The 19,737-nt window shown below is 35.2% G+C and overlaps 1 protein-coding gene across 2 annotated transcripts in view; it reads left to right on the top strand.

Annotated features, from left to right (window-relative positions):
• LOC101735335 (gamma-aminobutyric acid type B receptor subunit 1) overlaps positions 1-19,737 on the top strand; it is a 166,284-nt gene that overhangs the window by 577 nt on the left and 145,970 nt on the right. The gene's annotated exons all lie outside the window — the stretch shown is intronic.

The raw sequence follows: 19,737 nt of genomic DNA, 5'->3' as shown, positions 1-19,737 counted from the left end.
CTGAAATTAAAAAAGTTTTGTCAACTACTATTATTATTGCCCACTCAGAATATTCATTATTTTAGTGTAAACTTTCAGTTAGATTAAAATTATAGTTTCCATAAATTGAACATTATTTTAAGAGTATTAATATTTTTTATTGTCATATTATTATATATATTTTTTCAAAGAATAATTAGTCGCTTTTATTTCCAACATTTTTTGTTCTACAAATGTAGCTGCATGGTAACTATATGTATAAGCGTGCTAAATGAAATTGAAGGGAGTATCTACTTTACTGTCCTAAACAAGGCTGTAGATGTTGAAGTATTATTGTCGATTTTAATCGTAGCCTACGGACTTCAGTGACCCAGTCACCATCTCATGATGACGTGTATGACCTTTTTTTTACTCGCGTGCAATAAAAGGCGATTTAATGGTGATACTAATCGATTAATGTGACAGTTCATCTAACTTCTAAAATTGACTTTTTAGAAAAATACGATGAAATTTTACTTTAATCCAAAATGGTTATTCAAGATGCATCAATGAGTTGAATTTATCAATTGCTTTAAGCATTAGCGGCTACTATATTACCTATGCTATTATTTAACGGATTCTAGATTTAATCAGTTCCCAATATTCCTGCGCTGTTGCGTTATGATCTCGGGATGAACTGAAAATTTTACTTTTCCTGAAAGCCATACGTACGGCATGTGACGTACAGACGTGACTCTTATCATGAATGTCGACCATGGTTGGTCATGGTTTGAAATTGGAATGAGCTATGCTACTGCTATTTGCATAAGACATTTATCAAGACATCGACAATATAATGTATTATACTTACGGTTTCTCTTAATAAGGAAGCAAAAAAAAAAGTTCTCATATTTTCCAATCTATTTATTAGTTGAAAAGTTGATGACCCATTCTCGTAACGTGGAGACGTATGGAACTGTGGTTGAAATATAGCTTTGCTTTTTTAATTATGATCGCCAAAAGTTGATATAGTGTAGACTTTTTATAGCGTAGCTTATAACGGTGCTTAATGGGCCGCTAAGCTCGCGCCTGGTTTTAAGCGGCTAGAAGGTTTTGGGAATCACAATATCACGTAAGAAGATCCCAGTACACATTTACAATGCCGCTGTCAATCGCAATTATAAAATATAGTCGTAGTAATAATCGCTGTCTTAGTCATCAAACATGAATGCATGATAGGATTGCGGAAAAAGTTGGTAGATTGGTGGTACCATTTTTTTTTATTGCTTAGATCGGTGGACCAGCTCACAGCCCACCTGGTGTTTAGCGGTTACCGGAGCTCATAGACATCTACAACGTAAATGCGTCACCCACCTAGTGATACAAGTTCTTAGGTCCTAGGTATAGTTACAACGGCTGCCCGACCCTTCCAACCGAAACGCATTACTGCTTCACGGCAGAAATAGGCTGGGTGGTGGTACCTAGCCACGCGGACTCACATGAGGTCCTACCACCAGTAATTAACAACCAATAATTACATTTCGAAGCTTCCAATACGTCTTACAGTGCGCAAATTTTTAAGTTTCTCTTGTCAAACCTGATTATTGTTGTTTAAAATAAATTCTTCTGATAGTTCGCTTGACAAAGTTTGCATAGTTGAACTACAAATCCGGTAGAATGTCAAATGTCAAATTAAGTTCGTGCCCAGACCAGCAAGTGGAAGATTAGTCCGAGCACAGTCACGGCCGGTAAATATCGTACAGCCGTAAAGCAAACGAGCTTATGTGTGTGTACATCCAGAGAAGTGGAGGGAAAGTAGGCTAGGTATGTTGGGAAGTTTTTATTGTCTTGTTTTCCCGCTGCCTTAGGACGGGTTGTAAAAGAAATAATGTTTAGTTTCATTTCTTTTTTTCATTTAAGTATAGTGGTCTGCTCTAATTAAACATAATTAAAAATGTGTGCCCCCGTTCATGTAGTATTAAAGTTTAAGCTATTGTCAAAATGTTTTGATTGCGATCGAGACAATATGGTTGTGTGTCTTACAATTTGTGTTTATTGAAAAACATGAAAGGTAATGGTTATGAAGTCAATTAAAATTTAAATTAAAATCAATTCTTCGATACTCAATAGCCAAACAATTATCTTTAGCTGCAGAACACGTCCATCGGCACCAGTTATTATTACTCTTGTTTAGTAAGTTCTTGAATATAAATGACTTGTTAATGATTTCGGATGTTTCAGCTGACCCATTAATTTTCTGAAGCATTACTCGGTCGTACGCCAAAACGATCCATTAGAACTTATTCGGTAAACAAGGCAACACTCAGTCTGAACGGTCCAAGAACTCGTTAAATACGTTGAGCAATTCAATTTGTATAACCAAAGCAGTCTTTAACATGATCTAGATTGAATTAATAGAAAATATTAGAAATATTAGAAAATAAACACCATTAATGTAAGAAAGCCACACAATAATATAGAGTTGGGCAATAAAACGGAGTAGCAATAAAAAATAAATTGAAAATGTGAGAATGCGATGACACATATGAAATATGTCTAAGAAGCGCCCATTAATTTTTAACGCAAATTACTTTTTTAACAAACAGAATTTCAGAAAACACTTTCTAAAAATTCTAAATGTATTGTTATCATTCGTTAGTAAAGTACGACCACTAGAACTACTTAGTACCTAATGTACGATGGGTAGCTTCAATGTATACAAATCAATACAGTCTAGATCGAATGTCTGTTCGAATTTGATTCTTACAATGTAAGCCGCTTTGTTCAACAGTCTATTTAAATCAAATTTAATTCGGACATGTATACTGTAGCAACACTCGAGAAAAAATCGATCGATTCAACGGAGCTATTTTTCGTTTTTTTCTTTTTATAATTATGAACCGTAATTATTTTATACAAACCTTGTTCTGTTAATGTTCAGGGTTTTTCTTTTAGCAAAACTTTTTCACGGAATTTTTCCGTACAATTAGCAATAGTAGAATTCGACGGAGCTTCACTAGTTAGAACAAAGGTAAATCGTTTGCCGGTACAGTGCTGTAGAACCGTGTTTTGAATCTGTCAATTAATTTCATAACTAGCGGTAGAGTGTATTGTGAGCCCTAATGAGTACTACCATCCTGTCTATTTCTGACCCGAAACCATCATGCCTTCCGGTTAGAAGCCTATGATCGCCGCTGTACGATAAAAATGAGACTGACTTCATTGGTAATGTAACTATTTGGCCAGTGGGCCGTGAGATCGTCCGATTAACAACGACTAAAAAATAATCATAAAATGGCGACGACACGACACAGAAATAATTGTAAATAGACATGCTTTATCAAAACCGACTTCAAATAGAAAAAAAAAGATATTCCAAAACAAATTAATATACGTTAATATTGAGATAATGAGTTATTCATCTATTTGTCGCGCACGTACTTAATGCAAATTTAAGACTTATATGGTTTTTTCATGGATACCATTATTAGAACTGGACTAAATTGGGACCACACGGGAAGCGTCAGCTTTCTAATTAAAAAAAGAATCATCAAAATCGATTCACCCAGTCAAAAGTTATGAGGTAACAAATATTATAAAAAAAAACATACAGTCGAATTGAGAACCTCCTCCTTTTTTGAAGTCTGTTAAAAACTAAAATAAACCATATTCACTTCGCAATACTCAATTAACCTTAGACTCTTATCATTTAACCCTTTATTAACAAATCGATGTTTCATATGATAGTTATTAAGGACCCAGAAATAGCTGTACTATTAACGTCATCAGGCGAGGGCGGGTCGGCCTTTTTCAGGGTTTCCACGTTAGCTAGGGCGTTATTCTTGGTGACAATCAATACGGGCGTCTGCATATTTAAATCACCGGCGAGGTGAACGGCTCCAAGCCCGGATGCGTCGGGCCTCTCGCTACAAGAATTAGCATGTTTGATGACTGAAAAACGGTGAAGCGTCGCAATTTGCCTCTTGAAATTCAACTTCAATTTGCGTTATATAATCTTGAAACTTGATTATTCTAATAACGTATAGATTTTTATTACAAAAGCTCAACTGTAAAACGTAACCTCATTAATTATGGTGTTTTTATGGTTTTGCATGTGAAATTCAAATGAAATTGTTAAAGGATTAACATTTTTTTTTATTTTTAGTTCTAATTGTAACGTAACAGTGAAAACATGTTATTGACATTCAGTTTTTTGAATTTCTCACAAAATGAGGAAATAGTAATTAATAAGGAAATTATTAAATGTTATTCCTTCATCCAGAAAGAAGTTTCAACGTATTTTCCTATCAAAATTTGTAGTTACTTCAGATATTATCTATGAGTCCACGGGGCCTTTAAAAGTAGTATTAATAGCAATTGAAAACGAAGCATTTATTTTTCCAACTGTTGTATAATGAATTGGTGAAATTTCATTCAAATTATGTTCTCAGATCCCCTCCTACACCTCAAGATCGTGAAAGCTTATAATTTTATGTGGGCATTAACTAAGCATGACATTGGGTACCCGTTTCTGAATAATAGAATACCTTATCACCTCTAAAGGCAAAATAATTTGAATTTACATTGAGGCCCAAGAGTCCCTAATCCTGAATAACATAATGCGCGATAACGTAGGTAAATACGTCAAAAGGGTGAACGAAGGGTGTAATACGAGGTGTTTAGCGGGCTCTCTGAAGCTACCTTCGTGGCTTCTTATGAATAAATATGCAGCGAGCTTCCATCACGACGCGACGTACTTTATGAGATTTTACGAAGCGACTAGTCCTATTGCGGTAACAACATGATTCGCGTATGCAATATATTTTCCGGTCACGTGTACACTGAAAATGGCGGGCAGTAGTTTTTTTTGTTTTCTTTTTTGTTGCCCACTGAATAACAAATAACGTGACGGTGTTGTTACATTAACTGCGGTTGAGTGAAGCGCTCTAGAGTCTGAAGAGGCAATTTCGCGACATCAAAGGTTATTTTATCGATGTTTCCAGAACACGTGAGCACTCCAGTGATCTATCACATCTCCTTATTTACTTAGTTGCTCCTATTACTCATAAGGCATGACTCTGCAGAAGCGAGGCACGTTTACGTTAAGATTAAGATTATTAGATAATAATAATGAATTTGTTGTTTCAAAAGTTAGATGAATAAAATATCAAACTGTTACGGTAATCCAAATTTGTTATTCGAAAGCCGTAAGGATGACAAAGATGTCTTTTATTATTAATCTATTAAAATATTTGTTTGCTTAATTATGTGTCTTCTAACATCTTTCTTAACTGGTGGTAGGACCTCTTGTGAGTCCGCGCGGGTAGGTACCACCACCCTGCCTATTTCTTACTTAACACCAGGTGGGCTGTGAGCTCGCCCACCCATCTAAGCAATAAAAAAAACCCTTTCGTTACGGCTATTTTTTATTTATTTGTGAGCATTTTAAAACTTTATGTTGTTGTGAAGAAATAATTGAATATGATTTAAATAAACATTTTTAAAAAACAAATCATATTAAGCATTGAAACTATAAATACGGTTTAATCTTGCGTTTGTTGTTTTCACTGGCCTATGGTCTATACTCTATGACTACGTAACTGTGAATCATAAATATAGATATTAAAACAATAAATATAGATATTAAACCGTAAAAATAGTTTTAATTATGTATACGACTCGGGAAACCCGAAGAAAATTCTATAATTTTGTTAATGATTCAATATTTTTAAAGTAAAGATTAAAAATACATTTTTGCTATACAAAATAAATATACAATGTATATTACAGTATAATATATGTTGCTGTCTACGGCACGAGGCATCAGGGGTAAAAGCTTCAGATTGAGAGGTACCTCACGAGACGTACCGTGTCAATAGTGACTGCTTTTTTCATTAAGCCTTTAACTCAGCCGACAGCGAAAGCTTCTTTACGTTCTGATTTAAAATTTTCGCTATCAAATCGTACGCTGATACAACCATCGAAACAATGATAGTTTATTTATTTATTGCTTAGTTGGGTGGACGAGCTCACAGCCCACCTGGCGTTAAGTGGTTACTGGAGCCCATGGACATCTACAACGTAAATGCGCCACCCACCTTGAGATATAAGTTCTAAGATCTCAGTATAGTTACAACGGCTACCAACATCATTGAATCAACATGCCGCTTGTAGGTAATCTAAATTAATAGGCATTCATTTTTTTTTCTTAAACTTTTTTATTTACATTATTATTAATTAAGACTTAAACATTAACTTACAAAAAAGTTAGTGACGATGTATACTTATTTAGTACAGTTAATATATTTATTTACAGTTAGGTACTGACGTTATTTGGACACTTTGGCTGATAAAAAACTGTCTCCCGTTGCATTTGTAGCGATAGATATTATAGAATAGAATTTATTAAAAAAAAAAGAAACGCGTGCTGAATCTGAACTATATTGTCATGGTTCGTTTGCATAAATACTATACAACATTCGAACCTATGCGAGTAAGAGCGTACACAATTTATTCTATTTCATGTTTTATTGCTTAGATGGTTGGACGAGTAAACCACCTGATTGTTAAGTGGTTACTGGAGTCCATAGACATCTACAACGTATATGCGCCACCCACCTTGAGATATAAGTTATAAGGTATCAGTATAGTTACAACGGCTGCCCCACCCTTCAAACCGAAACGCATTATTGCTTCACGGCAGAAATAGACAGGGTGGTGGTACCTACTCGTGCGGACTCACAAGAGGTCCTACCACCAGTAATTACGTAAATTATAATTTTGCGGGTTAGATTTTTATTACACGATGTTATTCCTTTACCGTGGAAGTCAATCGTGAACATTTGTTAAGTGCGTATTTCATTAGAAAAATTGGTACCCACCTGCGGGATTCGAACGCCGTTGCATCGCTAGATACGAATGCACCGGATTTCTTATCCTTTAGGCTACGACGACTTCATTAAATAGTAGCAGCAACTAAGGCACAGGTCGCCATACGATCGCGTCATGAAGTAGGCTTTTGAGTTATTAGGCCTCATATGAGGGCGCTCAGTTGTTACCATCCCCTACTGGATGAGATCTGGAGTTCATCCATCTACTCCAGCTCATTGAACTCGATGCTCGTTATCAAGCTGCTTCAAACGTTCAAAAGAAAACCTAACTTGACAAATAAATTATCTGTAAGCGTAGTAATCAAAATAAGTACAATATAATTAAGTCTGATGTACCGTGAAATATAATCAGGACCATTTTATATCGACCCGGAGTCTATTTCAGGCACAGAGTTGATGGCGGTAATTTTTGAGACGACCGACGTTGTTTCTCTCTTACGTAAACGTTCTGGGTATTTCTGTTTTTAATACGAACTATGCTAAAGCTTATATTAAAGCTTTTAAAGTTCAAAATTTTATTCATGACTCGTTTGATTGTATGAAATCAGAAAAACAAAATCGCTTCGGAAAACCATTGAGCTCTTTATCAAAGTGTTCGTGATATATAGTTACATAATAGTTCTGATTAACACTTACGGGCTACGTTTCATGACGGGAAATAAGAGTTAAAGACTGGATTGTTTTGCGAAAATCCCAAGTAAATTAGAAAAGTCTCTAATCACGGTAATGAAAGCCTTTGCGATGTCTCATTCACTACCGGGATAATTAAATTTCGGAGACCACTTGCTTCGTACCAAAACATAATTAGAGATTAAAAGGACTGATGTGGCAAAATCACAGCACTGACCGACAGATTTAGTGAAGGAATTTCTTCTGTGTGAATTTATTAAGGGACCTAAATATTTTACGTTGCGAAAACAGACCTTAATATTTTCGTTTTCTTTTGTAAAATTCATATTTTTTAGACATCTCGGTTTTGAAGTGGCCTTCAAAAATTTTTTCAGTAGGTAAATTCTTACTGAAAAAATATTTGAAGTAATTCAGTAATTTCTGATTCAACGAACCTTATTTTTGTATCGAATAATATTGAAATCTATCCTATATATTTATTAATATTTATTTTCTTCATTCAACATTATATAATTTTCTTTGACCTCGGAAATTAAAATCTATAGACCATGTCACTGAACGCAGTTATTATCAACCAAAGGAGACAATATTGATGATGTGATGTTATTATATATCCAACCATCGTTGTTCGTTATGAAATTGCTTTGATGAATTAAAATACCTGATGTATATTAAATTCGCGTCATACATAACATTATTAAAGGACCATGCTTGATTAACTCAAACTCCAATGTGTTGAGACTCGTGCGATTATCCGATGGTTAATAATATGGGACATAGGGTCTTTTTCTACTAAAAAACCAACTTAGCACGTGTTAGCGTATGATTTTCACCATGCATTGTACCACGGAATTGCTAGAGTTAAGGGATTTTGTTGACCTGCACAGACAGGTACTACCACCACGTCTTCTCTGTACGGAAATATTCGCACGAAAAGCCTCGTGCTTAAGGCTGCAATTGTTACAGCACAATTGAAGCTCCTACCTCAAGTCATAGCTCCAGTCTCACTCAGTGCAATCAGTTATTTCCTTTCTCTTATATCAGCTTTGTACAGAAAATTGCTGAGTGCAATAATAATGTTACGCCGTTAAGAGTACATCTATCGCCGAATAGTCGAACGAATATCGAAGGATCCAGAATGCTCGAGAATTACAACGCCATCTATTGACAGATAGCGGAAACTACGACTAGAGATGTGTAGAACATTCTCGATAATTCTAGGGATGAGGTATCGACTATAAAAGTGTTGTCGGGCGGCACGCAGTTAGTCAGTAATCGGAACTACTCGAAGCGAAACAGAGAACGGATCACCTCAAGCGAAGTGGAACAAGCGAATTGAGAGTTTTAAAGTGTTTGTGAAGTGTTTAAGTGTTTCAAGTGTTGAATACAGTTTTTTAGTTGTACTTTGGTGAAATTTTATTTATCCCGAATCGCAGCGCCTAACAATAAATTATAGCTCAGTTCCTACTCATCGTTCACAAAGGGTGCAAACAATTTCCAATCTAATATTGTTGTGTAACAATTTGAATCACGAAATAAATCAATTTGCACTCCTATGAACCAATAAATCAAATTCTTTTTTAAAAATACTTTTCAATGATTCAGTATAACAGATCGCAGTATGATTGTATAGAACTTAAAGAATGTTGGGCTGTTAATAAGCTAAATCTCTACTGATATTTTAATACAAACTATGAGAAGTGACGTTGTGAAGTCGAGGTTAGCGAACTTTATTAATTTGGTAATTAAGTCTACTTTCACGGCTTAATTTCGCATTTATCATTTAAATTTCATTATGTGTGATATTAAGAATACGTGACAGTTTTCGTGATTTTCTTGTAAAAAAATTGACAGTAGTTAGCACAAAAATGCAATAAATAACACGCTAATCGTCCATTTAAAAGATTCAATTGTGTCTTCTGTTCGCAAAAGACGAAGAAAATACCCGATTACCTTTATAAATATGTTTATTTCGGCACTCAAGGTCTGGGTGAACTTTACATGTCTTGTATGTATGTTTCCGTCATACATAGCAGTGCCTTAAATACATAGCATAGCTTAATCTAAAATGTTCATTCTTTTTTACAAAGACAATTTATAAGAATGTCCGGGTATGATGTTGTATCCGTTCATTTAAAAGATCATAGTTCTTTTTTTATTGCATTTTGTACGAAGATACGACTCATCTAATGGTGGCTGGTTACCGTCGACCATGGGCGTCAGCAATGCCAGAGACCTACCGCTAAATACTCTCCGCAAGCCTAATATGCAGAAAGACATGACATACGCTCCTGAAACACTGAGGATCGAAGTTCATTCCAAAGTCGCATGTACTTACTTAACTGAAAAGATCTGCGGAAACGCATTGTGTATGAACGCAGTGGTTCTAGGTAGTGTGGATTAACTTTGCTTTTTTTTTATACAAGTGGCAATCGTCATGGTGTCGAAGTCTTGGAAATTACCGTAACGTTGACGTAAAATTAATATTTACGGTAAAAAAATGTTTGCACATGAATTACAACATTCGTAGTACAAAAACGACTAATTCGGCTTAGATTTTATTCAATTTAATTAAAATGAAAGCTATGATTCAGTGAAACTCTTTGCATTGCCTTTTGCAGGCAGTTTTAATCGTCTAATGGATAGCATGTGCAGTATGTAGGGTTGTATTTTATGTTTCAAGTATTACGGATAACATTGAATACGTAAGTTTGTAGGCAGTGTTTAAATGAAGCGGGCAGATTTTCATCAAAGCAAGAGTTAGTGAAATTTATTGTTTTTATGTTTTTAACAATTCGAAATTATGTGGAGATTTAATCTCTATATATAAAAATGAATTGCTGTTCGTTAGTCTCGCTAAAACTCGAGAACGGCTGAACCGATTTGGCTAATTTTGGTCTTGAATTATTTGTGGAAGTCCAGAGAAGGTTTAAAATGTAGAAAAATATGAAAATGCTCTCAATTAAATAAAAATAACAATTTTGTTTTTCCTTTGATGTGTTCCCCATCGGTCTTTTATTTATCGATTGAGGCACTACGAAGTCTGCCGGGTCAGCTAGTAAAATTAATAAAATGAAATACGACAACTGCCGATGAAATAAAAGGATCGTATTAATTTCAACGTCATAATATAGGTAATTATTTTCGCATAAGTAGGTATAATAAGCTTCACTTTATGTGTGATTGCGTGATGTGACATGAAGCAAGCGCTGACTATTAATAATAAAATCGTGTAGATGGGCAATGAAACATACAGAATCAGATAACAAAATCACTCTTAATTCACCTTTTTTATTGTCTTAGTAGACGAGCATACTGCACCTTTTGGTAAATGATTACCGTCGCTAACAACACAGCCAAACCACTAAGTAATCTCGAATAAATCTTGATTGAAAAAAGACCGTATCACAACGTAAAGAAAACAAAGTGGAGGCTAGTTGAGTCGTCTATTATCAAAGGTGGCAATCTGTGCATTTGGACAAAAAATTTTTATTGATATGTCAATACAGATTGATTTGAATATAATCGTCTCCTTCAAAGAATACGGTTCAAAACCTGCATTAAATAAAGGTTAATAGTTAACCTGTTATTTATCTAAGATGTCGTTCCGAAGAGTTTTGTGACTGCCAATGGAATACAAAGTCAATAATTCGTTTTTCTGATTTACCAATCATTGTCCAAAAGTCAGATTGCCGCCTTTGATAATAGTCGACTCAGTTCATCCCAAAGTCGGATAGTACGTGACAAGATCTAAGAAGAACAAGTCAGAAAATAATTAAATTAGGAGGCAAGAAAAACAAGACATCGGTTTCCTAATGACTAGTACATATTTACAATACAATACACGTACGAACAAGTTTGAAATCCAACACATAGTAACATCATTTCGCGTCGAATCCTCCAGAACTGAAAACACAAACCTATTTCCGCCAAATAGGAAATTCTCTTATTGCATTACCATAACAATGCATGTTACGATTTCCTTCGTAAATATATTCACGAATGAGTATCAGTTCGAATTCTTCACACCCAATGACGCCATACCAATAGTACAGAAGCGTAAATAACTAAGCGGTTTATTGCCAATCAGAGTATAAGCCGAATAAGGTACAATGTACATTATCTTAAGTAGAATACAATGTTAATTTGCTAATGCTATTAGTTTCATAATATTTTATGAGCCCGTAATGTACACCGTAGCGCGGTTAATTTAAAGTCAATCCAATATAAAAATCAACTGAAGATTGCTTTTCATCACGTGGCTTTCCTTACATGCCGTCGTATGACTAAGACTAACCAGTATTTTTCATCGTCTTACTTTTAATGCTGACGAACCAGTATTATCAGGTGTATTAACGTTTTTGAAGTTCTCTTACATTCTGTATAACTATTATAAATTTCCACAAACTTTCCATAATCAACTACAATTTCCACCCTGAGTAAGAAGAATGAGTAACAATTACTTACTGAAAGTTTCATTGGAAATTAGACGTTTAGGACGAAATCGTTGGAAACCCATTCGCTTTTACTCTCGATTACCTCTTTTCGTAGTCCCACATCTACTACTAATAATACTATTAAGCTTCCTAAAAAATGATTCATGCCCACTGGCATTTGTTTCGAGGATATATAAATTTATATTAAAGGTTTCAGGATTCATAACAAGAATTTATAAATTGCAGTGCAGTTGCATCATTGCCGACATATTATATCTTGTATACAATGTAACCTGTTATTGACATGCTTTTTTAATGCTCAAATGGTTGGATGAGCTCACTATCTGGTATTAAGTAGATACCGGAGCCCACGGGCGTCAACAACATAAATGCAGCAACCTTAAGACATGAGTTCTAAGTGACAGTTAGGCAGTACAACGGCTGCCCCACCCTTTAAACCGAAATGCCTTACTGCTTCACGGCAGGAATAGGCAGAGCGGTAGTACGTACCCGTGCGGTCTCACAAGACGCTTTATCACCAATAAAATGGCTTAGCATCATGACCAAGTGCAATCCTTTGGATCCTTTGTCATAATATTATTCACAAATAATACTATTTACGTACGAACGTGATTGGAGGCTATTAGCAAATTAATGTCATAAGCCCAATAAAGCCAACTGGGAATTCTAAATGCTCAGAACATTTCTACAAAATGGCTCTTTGTATTCTTTCCAGACTGAGTTTGTAGGCACAGGAGGTCCCTTTAAAACGCCACTGTATTTGTAATTTACTCTTAAAGTTTGGTAATTAAGTTATATTGGACGAATTTGTTCCATCTTCGAGTCGCTAATATCTCATAGAATTCTAAAATTCAATAATGACAATTTTATATTGACGTTACTCAAAATTTGCGCTCGTTAACGCTAGGTTTCATACTTCAAAGACATATCACAGCGCTCGGGAAACACGTGGAGAGGAGCTCATTCCAAAGCCAGATGGTACGTGGCAAAAAAGATCTCTAGAAACGCACTGTGGATGAACAAAGTGGCTCCAGGTAATATTGATGAACTCTACTCTGGTGGCAGGTGGTGCGATGGTAAAAACGAGGTAACGGGATCTTCTCAAACAATTCCTAAGAGCACTCCCCATGGATCATACGGTACAAAATGCAGTATAAATAATCTAATTTATCGAAACTAGTATAAATTCCGCTACATTATGCTACAAATCAAATCACTTCACAGTGCCAAGCCCCTGAATCTTATTCAGGTATTATTTAAACACATTATGTCCATGATTAACATCTAAGTATCGCAAATTTAGCTGTGAAGCATTGAATTTTCATTAATTTATGATTAGATATTCGTTTTCCAAATTAGATATTAGCTATTTCTGTCTACAGCTTCCTATTGAATATTAAATTAAACGTCTCTCATCGCTGATCTTTGAGCCGACTTCCCTTGGCTGGGATAACGAGGATACTCAAATTTGTAGATTAAATTATATCACGAAATTAACTTAGTTTTAAGCCATATTTTTAAATTTCTCAATGTCAGGAAATAACGTTCAAAATATTTATTACCGAAGTGAATATATTTTTAGGTTACATCTTAATAGTCTCTTCCTCTATCCCTTTCTTTCTTTCGCGTCTCTTTCGTTCGCAACTACAGAGATTCGTAACAATATTAAGTACAAGTAACTACGAAAAATGTGTGTTCTTTTCTATGACGCTTCAGTAAAATAAACATTCCATTCAAATTAGGTTGTGTCGCGTCAACAGTGCAAAACGCAGGGCCTTTTAGTCTAAAACAACATGAGGAAAAAATAGCAGAACACGCGAGTTCTCGTGACAGGGCAGTTTTTTAATTAGCGTTTTGTCACATTAGTGAGGGTTGCCTAATGAAGCCCATTCTTCCTGCGCCGTTCGTGTCGGAAGCGAGATTTAACAGACAAAAACGTAATTACACAAATGATAGCAATAGATAAGAGGACTTTTACATTTGTAACTTCTTGCTACGTGTTGCTTTTTGCTTATATTTTTTTTCAACCCGCCCCGTTTATCCGATCGTTAATTATTCAGAGATGCATAAGTTCTTGTATTCGTAGGATGTCCCAAATTATTTGTAACTAGCCGTACTCGCCCGCTTCGCTGGGTATTTAAAATTAAAATTATTATTAAAATTTATTGTCATTATTATTAGGGAGTCCAACACTCATATAAATATTAGCCTATTCATTAAGTACATGTATTTTCTACATGGATATCAAATTTCAAATCAATCGGATGCATGGTTCAGTAATAATAACGGAGCATCCGTAAAAATCACTGTAGATTCATATAATAGTATAGATTAGAATAAATGTGACAATCATAATGCGATTACTACACGACATTGATACAATATAAACAAGAGATACAATATAGTACAATACAATACATACACAATTTCCAAACAACTAAAGTGAAAGTATAGAAATGGATAAGACTAATAACGAAATGGTAGCCACGAGACAGCAAAATTCCAATATAGACTCGTGCAGCAAAGGACTGGATGAAAATTCTTCAAGGAGGTATTTGTTAGAAGATAAGCCGCACCAGAAAACAATCATTTGACGAGATTTATTTTCAGAGAAACTTTATACTTAAAAATCTTAAAGGTATTATGTACAGTAATTAAGGCAATAGCTTACTTGTGGTTGGCGGTCTTGTGAGCCCTCACGCTGGTAGCTTAAGGAACTTTTCCAACTACGACCGAAGAGGTAGGTGAACGCACGGGCCCAAGCTGAGAGAATTTGCTAACACTAGCCCTAGAAAGAGCAGCGCTTTGCATAATCTACAACCGGATCGGAATCGCGACCCATTGAGAAGATCTTTATTCTTCCGGTGAGAAAATCAGTCAGCTACGTCACGAGAATATCTAAGGAAAAAAATGATTTGCTGTTCGTTAGTCTCGTTAAAACTCGAGAACGGCTGGACCGATTTGGCTAATTTTGGTCTTGAATTATTTGTGGAAGTCCAGAGAAGGTTTAAAGGGTAGATAAATATGAAAAAACCCGAAATTAAATAAAAATAACAATTTCGTTTTTGCTTTGATGTGCTCCCGTCGAACGGATTCCTTTTTTTTGTTTATTTTATACAAAAGTTTAGGTCTTTTATTTATCGATTGAGGCACTACAAAGTTTGCCGGGTCAGCTAGTTACTTAATAATATAAGTTTGGTTAACAAAAACCAAACGACAAATTAAACAACATACGGACAATCTTATCATTTCAGAAAACATGTTTCTCTTCGATTAGATATCACGAAACAAAGAGCACAGGGTAGTGTATTCGGAAGTTTGGCAAGCTTGCGGGCGGCCACGACTGAATGACGCAAGTTTTATTCACACGGGCACAGTGCGTTTAGATAAAATCACATTTGACCTTTTTTTCTTTCATAAGGAAGGGTTAGGATTATGAAAGTAGGAAACGACATCGATTTACGGGGAATACACTTTTTTGTATGTATTATAACAGAAAATGAACCTTCGGACGTCCAACCCTGATAAGCTAGATTTGATTTAATTTATGATGCTAGCAATAATCACTATATTTCACCCTTGCCGTTCGCTTTTTATACATTCTTAAATTTATTAATTCAAAGTTAAGATCTCTAGATAAATTTAGTTCTAAAAACTCTCATGTATCTCGCTCTTCTATTTATTAGTGTTCGTAGCGTAACAGATCAGCCAAAAGTGTACTTCTATTAACGCTCATACAAGCATCAAGCTTTTCAAGAAAGTATGTACCTAATATATATTCACGAACGACTTCTAATCGTGGAGACAATAACATCACGAAATAAAAGCGAATCCGCAAAAATGAAGCATTGTGAGACCATATGGGTAGATACCCCTATCTTGCTTGTGTTTTCCGCGAATCAGAAGTAGCCAATCAGAAGTCAGAAAGCAAACTAATCTAAATACATAATATTCGTAAATTAATGAAAGTTCGACATTGAACTACTCAATCAAGGATTCTCTTAATGAAAATAACCAGAAAATAAGATCGATCCTGCAGAAGGAACATCGCTCGATTTAAATAGCAAGATGACTCAGAAAGACTGTTCAAAATACTCTAATTCTTCTAATAAATTTTGAAAAATAAATATCAATCACAGAAGTAACGAACTGTGATAATTTTTAGCATGTCTACAGAAAATCTCTTAACACGGAATGCCTTATAAACCACAGTACGCCAGAACGCCGAGCACCCACCTGCTTTTATAGTCAATTACGTAGCACATATACGAGCCAACCCTTATTTCCATTACTCTTGAATACTGACAAAATCGTGCGAGACAGCACTGAATAAAGTAATAAGGTTTTACCACAAATTCCTGAAAGCAAAAGGGCGCTGTGAATAGTGTTGTGGTTTTTACTAGTTCAGATGAACAGACCATCTCAGGTCACTTATTTTTAACATCGATGGCAAAGAAACATCATTAACGTTGTTAATGACCTTTATTATTAAGTATATTTAGAACCTTTTTTTAACGCAAATCTTAATTTAGGTTTGTTAAGAATGATTAAATATAATTCATTTTCTTGACCCGCGTTGGAGTTTTCTAGCTAATTTTCGCTAATTATGATATTTAATTTCAATGGATGATTTTATTCTTCATCTTAATTTTGTCCTCGTTTGATTTATTTCACAGTTTTATGTCAACCTCCTGCTTTAGGTTAACAGGCTTTTCTGTGTGCGTCTTCAAAGGTGAAAGAAAACACGACCTACCTAGTGGTGAATGTTCACCGCGGTTTTGTCCGATCACATAGAATCGATGTATAACTAAATAAATAGATCCTTCAAAAATATTTTTATATTAAAATCTCACAAAAAACTCATCCCAAACAAATAAATAACAATTATGTATACCTACATATATACCAATTGGGCATGTATATAGAAATTAAAAGAAAACCAACCATAAATATAAAGATTGTTATAAATAAAATTAAAAAGAACGGCTTAATCACCAAGGAAATCAAAAACAGTAAAAGTATATTGAGTGCTTTCTTTTACCTTGACCTCGTTGTTTGTACGACAAATTACCCACGTGGGGCAAATTCAAGGGCGCGTTTGGTGAATTTGGTTATGAATATTTTTTCATAGCAACTCATAGCTGCCCATCAAATGAACTACACTAAATAGATTGTAAATATTCTATAATGTATGACGGAGAGGCTCGTTCCATGGTGTTTTTAAAATGTTGCCGGCAGGGTTGCTGACGCCATTTTCTTCATCATTATCATTGCCTTCCATAGCGACAGTAATTAAGATTCACTTTTCTAATGAATTCGATTTATTGAATTTTATGTGTAAAACGATAACAACAGAGAGCTCCGCTCCATTCGACTGCTCGAGCCGGGATATTTTGTGCTACAATAGTCACTCGTATTTATAGAAGAATAATGGGGGTAGCTTAGTCATGAATTCTCTTGAATACCGTCTTAAGCTGTTGTTTACATGCGTAACATTAAGGTGAGGTTGCGCTGACATGTATTATATAAACTGGTAGAGAGCACCTGAACCATGCATTTAAGCGAAGTGAAGCGTGCTTTAACAAATCTTATTTGGCCAATTTTATTTTAACGTGATATGAACGTAAACTTCACCACCTTGAACTGTAACAAACTGAACTGTAATTTTGAATGTATAACGACTATCCCACTACTTCACGGAAGGCGTAGGCATGGCAGTGATACTTAATTACGCTTCCTCCCAACAGTACACCGCTAGTAATTTCGCTACAAATTTTGTGAGCGATAATTTTTACTCATCATCCTAAAAGTCGTCCATGAATAGTTAGAGAAGAAAAATCTGAGTAGCTTGCCGATTCTTCACTGTAAATAAAATACATTTCGAATCGGTGGAGAGTCATGACTAATATAAAGTATAGATAATACACATAAATTAGTTATAGATAAGCAACTCAAGGACTCTACACAAATATTTATGGGCGTCGGCCACTAGATGGCTTCGCTTCGATTAGTTTCTCATTGCTCCTGTAGATGGCAGTAACAAATTACCTATTCTATATTTTATTTTTAATAAAGGATTTTGTAAATTTTCATAAACCACTAATTGATAAAATTTAATCAATTTGTCTTTAGCCAATAAAGACTTGTATGATTTTTTTATTTTTTTTATTTTCTGTGTTTAGTTATACAATACTTAAATGCATTAACTTTAATAACATATAAGTTTATGGGCATTCGCTACAAGATGTCGATAGTTTCCATACAAAAAAAATATTTGTCTTAAAGTATCGCAGTTTCAGGGCCGTGTTATAAAGTATTAGTGAAGGTATATTTGAATAAAAAATTTGTTTCTTAGACTACCCTAGCTTACAGAGAAAGAAATTTGAAATTCATTTTTGAAGCCGAGAAAAGAGGTGATAAAATATTAAAAACCTTTTTATTCGTATTACGATGATGTTACGTTGTGAAATGTTTATTTAAAATAAATGGATACATATAATATAGCTTCATTGCTTATTTATATCCTTAGGGAGTGAACGGAAGTAGCGAAGTCTACAGAGAAATTAGTTTTTCTTCAAGGTACGTTTCTACAACCAGTTTGTTTAGATACTAAGCTTTACCATTATCGAAACAAACAAATGGCAGATAGGAAAAAGATAATTTATAAACATAATTTAGGGAAATGTGGCAATATTGCTCTCTTCTATTTTATATATCTTTCGGTTTCCTCAGTACTGAGGGTCGTGACTACTTCCTTGCAACAGGAGCCTATTCCGGACCATTCTACGCTATTTGCTCCTATCTGCCGCCGAGTGTAGAGCATCGTGTCAATCAATCATATCGTTGTGGTGTCGAGAGTAGTGCAGGTCTGGTCAGTCCAGCAAGTCGGGCCTCTACCTCGTGGTCTTCTCTCATTCACCTTGCTAGTTACCACTAGCTTCTCCAAACTGCCGTCTTCCTTTCTGGCAATGTGGCCAAACCTTACGTACATAGTAGAAATCCTCGTCTTTATCTGTAGTTCTTGAAGGATCGACACTGGAGCACCGTGCTGCTCAGAGAATTCTAGAATTTCTGTGAAATCTCTAATGCATCATTTCGGTCCCGATCAGCTTTCTTCAGGGTCCAAGTCCCTGCGCAACACTAAAGTGCATTCAAGGTTACTCTTGGTTTTCAGGAAGATCTTTTTATCCTTCCATATCTTGATAAGTTGCTCCATGGCCCCCTTTGCTATTTCGATTCTTCTCTGTATCTCATTTTCGCACGAGCCATCAGTATCACGATTTTGCGCTCAGGTATACAAAGTTGTCAACTACTTCGAAGTCAAGTCTTTCTGTGAGTTCAAGCTTACCCGTGCGATGTATGACCATGATCTTGGTTTTGGACTTTTTTATCGAGAGTCCCAGTTCAGCGCTGATGCATTCCATCCTAACCAAGTAGATGGTCATTTCTGCTTCTGTTGCCATTAGCAAGGTGGTGTTGTCAGCATAACGCAAATTACACATTTTGCGACCACCGATGGTGATGCCTTCAGCCCGGTAACCACTTAACACCAAAAAAAATAAAAAGTGCATTCTACATTGTTTGTACTAATAATTACTTACCTTCATTGTTTACCTACTGACTAGGTAAACAATGAAGTAATTACCTACTGCAGTGTAAATTATAAAAAAATATGGGTATCGATTAGGATTCAGAGAAAATAAAATGAAAACAATAAACGCGAGATTTTAAGACTTACTTACGTCGTTTTAGTTAGGTCTCTACTACTCAAGAAATCTGAACAAAATACTACTTAGGTCTCA

Source organism: Bombyx mori, chromosome 15, assembly GCF_030269925.1.
Source record: "Bombyx mori chromosome 15, ASM3026992v2".
In the NCBI taxonomy this organism is placed as follows: domain Eukaryota; kingdom Metazoa; phylum Arthropoda; class Insecta; order Lepidoptera; family Bombycidae; genus Bombyx; species Bombyx mori.
The sequence above is the reverse complement of the archived record's forward strand: the minus strand, read 5'-3'. Positions and strand labels throughout refer to the sequence as shown.